Here is a 9,668-nt window from a genome sequence, read left to right as displayed (position 1 = left end):
TGTCGCGGTATTGGATGGAAGCGAAGATGAAGAGGAAGAAGGACTATGAGTAGCGCCGGATACGTTGGCGAAGAGCGAAGTCTGCTGAGTGAGATGCAATGCCTCTGGCATTGGCGTCATGGGCGCAGACGAAGAAGGACGTGGAAGAATGTAGGGGGATGATGGGAGTGGCGTAGATTGGTGCCGTCGCTGCATGGAGTGTGTCCAAGTCGATGAAGGTTGAGATGATGAAGATGAGGCAGACTGGAGAATTGGCCGATCTGACGAGTTGTGAATAGGATGCAGTGGTTAGCGGAAGCGGGAGCGGAAGATGTATGGTTTGCCCAGATGCCCGGGTACCCGACTTAATATATAAGTTGGCCTGCGCCCAAGTCTAAGTGTGACTGCCTGACGGGGTGGTGTTGACGTGTAAGACGGCCGGCGGAGGGAATTGGCTGTTAGCGTTGGCTGTTTTGGAGCCAAGGGGGGGGGTGGCTGTTAGGTAGTGGGTGGTGGGAGGTGGGCAGTGTTCAAATGTTCCCACGAATTTAGCGTTTAGTGGGGGCCTATTGGCGACATCAAAGAACACAAATAACACGGCCTGGGGCTTGGGATTGCGTGGCGAATAACAGGCAGCAATTGAAGAAGGGCGAGCGACGACGTTGCTCCTCTCGTGCCTTCGCCCTATTTCCGTCTCAATTGCGCAACGGTCGGAATTTTCGGCGATTGGTAACCAAAATTACCACGTCCGATCTAGAAAATTACCTCGTCTTCGAGCCCACAATTGGCGGGCACAATGAGGGAATCCGGTGACACTCAATGGGTCGATGGACCGTGTTGAGCGGATTAGATTAGTGCTGGCGTGGGGTGTTAAATGGTGACGTTGGGCTTGCGACGGGCTCAGGGTCCAGTGTGGTGGTGCCAGCGCGAGGGGGAAGGTAACAGCCAAGTCGCAAATGCAAGCACTAGTTGCTCGGAATTTCGAAGATTGAATGTTCCAAAAAGGAATCCTTGGGATCGCGCGTAATTTTCGAAAATAAAAATAACAGGTAATGCGAGGTTCGGAATGGGGACTCGTCAAACCATTGGTATTTCGGTGGCGAATTGTGTTTCGGTGATGGCAAAAGGCAGCCTACCAGTTACCAGGAGGGGAGGGGGAGCCACTGGCGCTGCGAGGTTCACTAACAATTGATCCGTTCTTTGTCTCGAGAGGATGGCGTTTTTGTAGTGAACGGCGCAGAAACAGCGAACATTCGACGGAACTGGATGGAAACAAATCGGAGGCAGCGGCAGAGCTCAGTAATAGAGGCCGATTGGAGTTGTGGAAATGGAAAGGGAAAAGAGGAAAGAGGGCGAAGCTGACCCAGAATGGAGGGAGAATGTGAATAATAAAGTTGGAGGGGGGCGGCACGAGTCTGGAAGCCTGGAGATCTACTAGAGGCCGGGACGGTGCGAGGTGCGAGGTGCGAGGATGACCTGGGAACGGCTCCCAAGCGAGTGTACAAGTATTATTAGTGGTTTGCAAGACCAGGCTTGGGTCGGTCCTGCCTGGATTGAAGTGGTTGATGGGATGTGTGGGAATGGGAGTGTGAGTAGAATTGATCAATGACCAAATGTCTTAATATTCAATCGATTGAAAATGGATATGAGGCGCAATCCTATATCATCATTGGGCAACGCGATAACAGCAGGAAATTGGAAAATGTATTGATCGATGTATTGCTTGTGATTTTTAATAGATTTGGCCCATCAATCACTCAATCACCGGACAAGTGGGAACTCTTCACAGACGGGTGCCAGAAGCGGTGCCAGAAGCCAGAGGGAGGTCGCGACCGTGTTGGTGTAGGACAGACATCAAAGGGGAAGCACATGCCCCAGAAGATATCCATGATGATGAGAGAGAGTGTGTGATACATCAATGGTGGAGGGGGTATTTCCATCAGAAATCAGATTAATACATTTGGTCACAGGGGGTGTACGAGGTACAAAGAGCCCTGAGAAAGATGGGGTACGGTACCTCGAACGAGGAGGGAAACCAAGAGGACAAAGAGTACTTGGAGAGGGGCGTGGCAATGATGGGCGAGACGATGGATGACGGGTGCGCTGGAACACTTCAACTTCTCATCAATACCATCATCCTGTATCATTCTGGGGTCGCAAGGAGTTTGGGCCGGTCCATTTTAAACAGAAAGCCTCAAGTGGGCTTTGTAAAGCGAGCTGGATTGGTTGCGTTGTCTCCAGATACACGGTTCGTCTCTTTATCTCTGGGAGCAATCGTTTACAAACCATCATTGATGATTACGAAGTAGCTGAGTCCCCATAATCGTCCAGGACTCGTTCTCTCCCATACAAGTAGCAGCAGAAACCTCAGTTAAAACAGGACACCCAAACAAAGCTAGATCCCAGTACGAAGTGGAGGAGAAGGTGGAAGTGTTCGATGTGGGAGAACACCCCAGAGACAACTTCCAGGTTCTGAAGACGGCTCAATAGACTCACCCCCAGAATCCTCTTAATTACAAATTACCAAGCAATTTCTCTGGATACCTAAGAAAAGGTGGCTGCAAATATCACCTCCGGCACGCTAAATATACCCCTCCCCGAGACGACTTTCTCACTCGACAATTGTACCTTTACACCACGAAGTACATATATGCCTCCAAACGTGCCCCCTGTCCAGCCCAGCAAGTTACAAGGAGTAGGACGTTGCTTTGTTGTCGCTAGTTGGCCGGTTGCTCCATCCACCCCACCCCTTTGGCCCTGCATTCCACACCCCCAGCCAGTCAGATGCGAACGAACTTGAAACTTAGGCATCCGGTACCTACCTCCGCTTCCTTCCCCCCTCGTGTCTCGCCTCCTACTTAACAGGTCTTGTTAAGGCGGTGGCAGCATCTTTGAGTGTTTGCGCTCCTAGTTTCCCGGGCCATCCTGTTAGTGCAAGGTCATTGGATACGTTCATCTGAGCCGGTCATGCTGACTCTTGTTTCTAGACTAGGCAAGTCATCTACTATTGGCGGCGGTGGGAGTGTGTGAAGAGAGCAGAGTGTGTGTGGGTGTGCGTGGGCGGTCCAGATATGGGAAGAGCAACCAGCACGGCGTTCGAGGAACTGAGTTGCAGGGGCTATTATATACAGCCCGGCTTGGTCCTCACCCGATTGCTCTTTTGCCAGATCCGAGGAGAACGCAGGAAGGTAATCGAGAATAAAGAAATGGACGCGCAAGTGAAAGAGACAAGGAGTGGCAAGAGTGCACCGAAATACGATGATGAGGACGTTGTCACGGGTGTCCTAAAATAGGACAATGGGCTGCGAAGGAGTGTACAAGTATGGACCCAGGCTGACTGACCTCAGTTCCTTGTATTACGTCAATGCAATGATATTGATTTGGGGAGCTGGCTTCATGGTTCCCCACGCTCATATCAATTGATCAATGACATTGGTGGTCTTTTTTGTATTAATTCTGGATCTTGACGGCTCTCTCCCTCTCTCTCTCCTCTCTGCTCTCTCCTCTCTGCTCTCTCCACGCTCTATAGAACCCGAGGACCGGTACCCAGGTTTCTCTTTCCAAGTTCCCGCAGGTAGAAGTGCACTGCATTCCTTACCTCGCTGCCTATTCTTCCAATTGGCGGTCGTGACTGACTGGAACCCGCGCTTACACCACGCGCCACATGTCCTATCACTGAACCGATGCATCAACACTTGTTCGCACACGTTAGAAAATCAACTAATCCAGGCTAGGCAATCAATGGAATGAATGATGCCATTAATCAGTGTTAGACGATGATAGTAGAAACTGTTCCCCCCATGTCGCATTCAACTCGGCCCAGGGCTCTTGCCAACTCTGCTAGTCTCCTATTTAGTCGTGTGTCTTTTGGCTTTCAAATGTTGTCCACCCCGCCAGCCCAGGCGGGACAATTTAAGCCCCGCCCACCACACCGCCAACGTCTCCAATAGACAACTTCGTAGCATGTTGATGCCAGACGCAATTGGCCGCTCTTACTACGCAATTGAGACTCACTAAACTTTTACACGTCTAGCTAAATACTACGCGACAACAGATAACCCGCACCGAGTGGGAAACGTGAGAACGAGCGGGCATGTTAAGGGGGAGGCCTAGCTGAGAGCGACACATTCATCTTGGGCGCGCTATTAGGGGTTCGGCAACCTGATTGGCGCTAGTCCGGGCGCTGAGTTCTTCCAATAGTCCGAACAGGAGGCGGGGGCGGGCTGAGAGTAACACACCAGAGAGCATGTGCTTCGCGAAAGAGTGCAGCCGCCGAGCAGCCATTGTTTGTGCCAGAGGGCATGGATCGCCAGGCTTGAGGGCTGAGAAGACCTGTCAAGGCAGACACCGATTCTTTCGGGGCGAGGAAGAGGGGGGCGGGTGTTTGTAGTCCGCCGTACGATCTCACTCCTTCGCGCAAGCAAATCGATTGCTGGGGATTGAGGAGTGGGCCCACTGGGGGAGGTAGTCCAACGTCGATGAACCCAGAACCTAATTAGCTCCCGGTTGTCGGAGAAGTTCCATCGCCAAACGCAAGAAAACAGAATAACCATCTCAGTGCCTTAAGTGGGGCGACGGCCGATGTCTTGGACGAGTGGTGCAGATGTAATAATGAGACATTGGAATTCTGATCGCATCGCATTGAGAAGTTGTCAATCTCGCGGCCACCCCTGCTATCACTGAGGCTTAATTTGTCGGCGTGGCCGCCTATTAGGGCTCAGCCAGAACGCTGATGATCAGAGTGTGTGCTCATTCAGTGGTCAATTGATTGATCGATTGTCGAATTGAGTCTTAATGGTTTCTGCTAGAATGCGCTGGCAGCAACATGACTGTTGAAGTTTACACTCAAGACTTACAGTGGGAGAAAGGTGCCCTCATACATAGTACGTAGATAGTTACTGTACCTTTGTACTGGACTTTGTCGATAATATTAACCCAACAAAAACAATGGGATCACCAATGGTCAATGCGCCATCCTCTTCCCCACAGTTCCTGCCTCAATGCAGTGTAGTGTCCGAAGTAAGCTATTAACACACTACATAGTACAAAGTACAAGCATATGTCGGCCCTAATAATATCCAATCGATAAGCTTAGCCAGGCTGGTGGAAAGGACATCCTGAAACTTTGGACCGAAGAATGCAACTCGGTCCCAAAGCAAACTAGAATCTGGCTGTACGCAGTGTGATGAGCCCGCTGCCTACAAGTAAACTTTAGATCGCGAGCCGGCAGTTGAGGAGGGATCACGAATGCTTAGGTCCGCGGTCTCCTGTTGACACGATAACATAACCTCAGGGACCGAGGCTAGGCGATGTGTACATGTCACTAAAATCAATGACAACTGCAAAGTAGAGTTTCGTCGACATTCCCCTGCTGAAAGTCAATTTACTGGCCCTAGCTCTTGTCCAGGCAGCTCTTCTCTGTCGCTGAGTTAAGGATTGGCCAATAATTAATCAGGGCTTGCGAAGATCGCTACGTTTTCCTCCCCTGATGTCGAATAAGATTTCATAGACGGCGTGCGTCACAAACGTGCCTCCTTGCCCCGCGTCATACCAGGATGTTTTGGTCAATAAGCTCGCTGAAGTGTATTTCGGTACGAGGATACTCTGCACCGTAATAGGTTTGAAGACATCATTGACAAGGCGAACCAGTAGCACAGTATCAAATGTAATGTTTGAACGTTCGTCGTAACAACACCTGTCCATGGCATTCCACACCGGAGGCAAAGGTCTAGGCACCAACACAACATGCCAATGGAATGAATCGACCAGAGGAAAAAGAGTTATGACGGGCGAGAGGCCGGGGAGAAATGGAGGGGGGAACATGCTTGCCGCAAGGTCTAGCGGCCCAGTTTCTGTGAAGGAGGCAGATTTGCAATTACAATTGCCCATACCATAATCTCATAGTCATCAACCAGCGATGATATTTCGTTCTACACGCCCCTCATCGGAATGAGGTTCTAGACTTGCCAAGTCCTCATGGGTACGAAGTACAAGACCAAAGAAAGCAGGGGATGTACCCGCTGCAGCCGTCCTTGTATTATGCTCCATCCCCCCCATAAACACCAAATGACCCGGTCCAAAAGTGCAGGGTACACACCAAAGTCCTCCTGCATATCGTTTAGCGCCCAAGGATGTTGCGTCATCGCCGTCTGCGGAGTGCGAAAGCAACCAGGACTGCCCTTTGGGACTAAACTACACTACGCAGTACATAAACTACACTACATAAACTACAAGGAGGAACCACTGCAGTAACTGCCCGAAACGGAGGCTCTGTTTCTGAGTCATTGTCGCTCACTCTTACCGTCACTTCCGCCGGTTCCTAGTGTTCTGATCAAGACCTCCGCGGCGGAAGACCTAAAGAAAAGATTGACTTTTCCAGTTTCCACCGCCAGTTCTTCTCGCCACCGGTACTGGTGGTTCTAGACCAAAGACTAAACAGTTCGCCGGGCACTCTGGTCTTAAACAAATCTAGGTCGCGACAGTCCATGGAGGGGTCACTTGACATTGCTTCATCGGTCTAAGTGTGGGCGGGTTTCAGCGGGGTGGAATGGCTTGGCGGGTTGAAGCCTGAGCGGACCAGGTAGGCGTTATCGATAAGCCTAAATTCCCGGGCACGATGTTACAATGTAGATTACTTTCCTGTTCCCTGTAATCATGAGCACACCAATTGATCAATCCAAATCGATCCCATGAGATTCCATTTCCATTGCCAAGTCCAAAGGTAAACTAACTACGAAGGTACGAAGTACAAAGGAAGACGAGTGACGAACTGGCAAGGTCGAGTGTACCGCCCTTGTCGCGTAGCAACCCAGCCATTATCCAGGTATTTCGTACACTGCGATCATTGATCAATCGATTGAGGGACACACCAATTGATGGATGGCAGCTCAAGATAATCTCTAGTACAACACGCAATGTGTCTAGTCCTTATCTACCAGGACGAATATTGGCGATCCTAGAGACAAGCGTACTAACCGAACAGCGCCTCCTTGTCGCGTACTGGAGACAAACTTTGCCATTCTACGCGCTACCACCGTTCTCCGACAGAGAGAGGACAGGTGCGAGTAGGGAATAATCAACAAGATAACCCCCCTCCTTTGACGACTTTGAACAGACAGTGGGAGCCTGGGAGGGCAAACACCAGGCCTCAAATCATATTGATCCGATGACCCTCCCTGTTTGCGACACTTGACTTGACCCCCACCTTTCGAAGTGACTCGCGTTTGGTATGCGCACTTGGCGTCGCTTGCGAATGTAGCCTATCGCCCACAGAAACTTTCCCGAAAGCAATAGTATTGGAATTCGATCGGGGTTTACCTACCACTTCCGTCCCCTCCGGCACCCTTTGACTGCCTTGAACTCGGTGGATCATGGCGGACTTTGGAATATGGGAGGAGCGGAAATATCGGACATTAGGACATCGGAATCAAAGGATCGGAGGCTGTAAACTCCCGTCGTCGTCAGCCATATGTTCGGTTCCAGCTAATACAGGGTTTGAGAGTTTAAGAGAGAAAGGGGAAGACCCTAGCCCCGACCGATCCGACCCGCCTTTGCTGTGTAGGAAGGGACGTAACAGAAACTTGGGTGTGGGCGAGACTAAAAGCAACTACACTACGAAAGCCCCAACCCACACCAGTGACCTGGACACGAATGTGACCAGTGCCGTGGTGGGGGGTTCAAATGGGATAGTGAGGAAGAGTAGGGAAGCGGGGGTGGCAGGATGCTGAGCAGTATGACCTGCGAAGTAGATTGTGGGCTGTGTACGCTCTCTAAACCGCCCGATGGTGTGGTGAATGACCGATTGACGAGTTGAAGAAACAGGAATCGGCGCCAAACGAAGAGCCGGGGTGGCAGGTAGGTGCGAGCAGTGAATATCTTTTATTAGCAGTGAGATGGGAAAGTTGGTCGGGCATGCGAGATGCAATGGGGGGGAGCCCGGGGATGAGGGATCCGTGCCAAATTGATTAAGCACATCAGAATCCATTTTCGAATTTCGAACGCCGTCAGGTCGATATGTTGGGACGGAGTACGAAGTACTATTGTAAGAATCCGCAATCACTAGCCAACCCCATGCTACACTCGGCTTCATCTGAGGTGTGCAACCAATTGAGCAGATGCCATTCCATAGAATTTGCGATTCGTTTGTGGGTATGATCTTCTGGACGCAAACGGAGTTTACAATCCAAGAATCAATACAATCTGATCCGCCCGATTTGAATGACGTCAATAACAGGGTCAGGGATCTCCCTCGCTTCAATAATCTCCATGCATCGTACATACAAAGTAACTCGATCACAACCAGCGCGATATTCATACTTCGTGGATGCACCGTATTCGGCCGAGATACTTTTGTAGGAACGAGATGCGGACGCGCATATACACACCCGCTATGAATCGTAGGGTGAGTTTGCGGAATGGCCTGTCCCTCTGCCTTAGTTTACAATCATCCCTAAGCCCGACGAGATGACGCTCGAGTACTCCCGGCCCGTGGGCCCATCGCAGCACGATAGCAAGCGGAACCGCTTCACTCCCATCCATTGTCCACCATCCACCCCATACGTCGTAGGCCATAGGAACGTGGCCGATCTAGGATAGATGGTGGGCGAAGGGAGTAAGCATGTGTGTCGGGACGGATGAGAGGGACGAGCCAGGCGACCAGTCTCGAACGTTGTGACCCACAGGTAGTCCGTTGTCGAGAGTCATGCTGTCTCTAAATGCCTGGCGTTCACCCCATCAAATGAGTCCTTTGGCCCATGCTTCCATGAGACGGTGCGGTATTGTAACGGTGAGAAGGAGGCTTGGTAAAATGGTTTCTACGAAGTAGTCCCTATCTCTCGAAGAAGGCGGGTCATCTGACGAAGTCTCCACACCTCTGAGCACCTTTCTCACGACGGAGGGTGGCAGAAAATGGCCGTGTCAACGGGTGCATCGTAAAAGTGTGGCAAGGAATTGAGGAATTCAGAGTCGGACTGTCGGCATCGGAGTAGCGCTAAAGGGTTCAAGACATTCACAACATCAATCAATTGATCGATTGAATTGAGGTTGGCAGTGGGGGTGCAACTAAAGTCCTTGACTCTAGCGTACTGACACCAGAATTTAGGGCGGTAGAGTTGACGTACTGATGCAATTGTCAACCCATCAATGAATCCTTCCAACTGTTTTCTTTGCTCTAACGAATACAAACGGAGCTCAACTTCACGCCCCCCATTCATCTGTCATCGGTCATCGACGGGGTTAAGGAGAATCGAGTTGCGTATCAATCGATGCGAGCGACTTCGTAAACTAATAGCACAGAATAAACGACAGTTGATGCCTCGCTCATCTGGCTGTTGTACGTGTTTAGCGGCTGGGAGCACTGATATGATACGATCTTGGAACTCAATGGTGTCAGGAAACCTTGGGCTGAGGCGGGATATTTCTCAGGGTCCTCACGGATCGGGTGATCAACGTGGTTGGGCAACATAATGGATAATTGCTCAAAGCCTTCGATTCCTGATCATTTTCCTCGTGATTTCGTGATTGCACTGGTCAATCTCATGGTTGGCCTCCTTTTTTTTTTTTCCCTCCCTCGGTGTCTATCCATTCGACGTTGCAGTTTATTATCATCAATTGATTAGTTTGTCTTCAGGTTGGGCAGTGGGGCAGTTTGGACCGCAGCTCCTCCTGCGGAGCGGAGCGATATGACCAGA

This window comes from Scedosporium apiospermum, assembly GCF_000732125.1.
Source record: "Scedosporium apiospermum strain IHEM 14462 chromosome Unknown SEQ_SAPIO_0095, whole genome shotgun sequence".
NCBI lineage: Eukaryota > Fungi > Ascomycota > Sordariomycetes > Microascales > Microascaceae > Scedosporium > Scedosporium apiospermum.
This window is presented reverse-complemented; position numbering follows the sequence as displayed.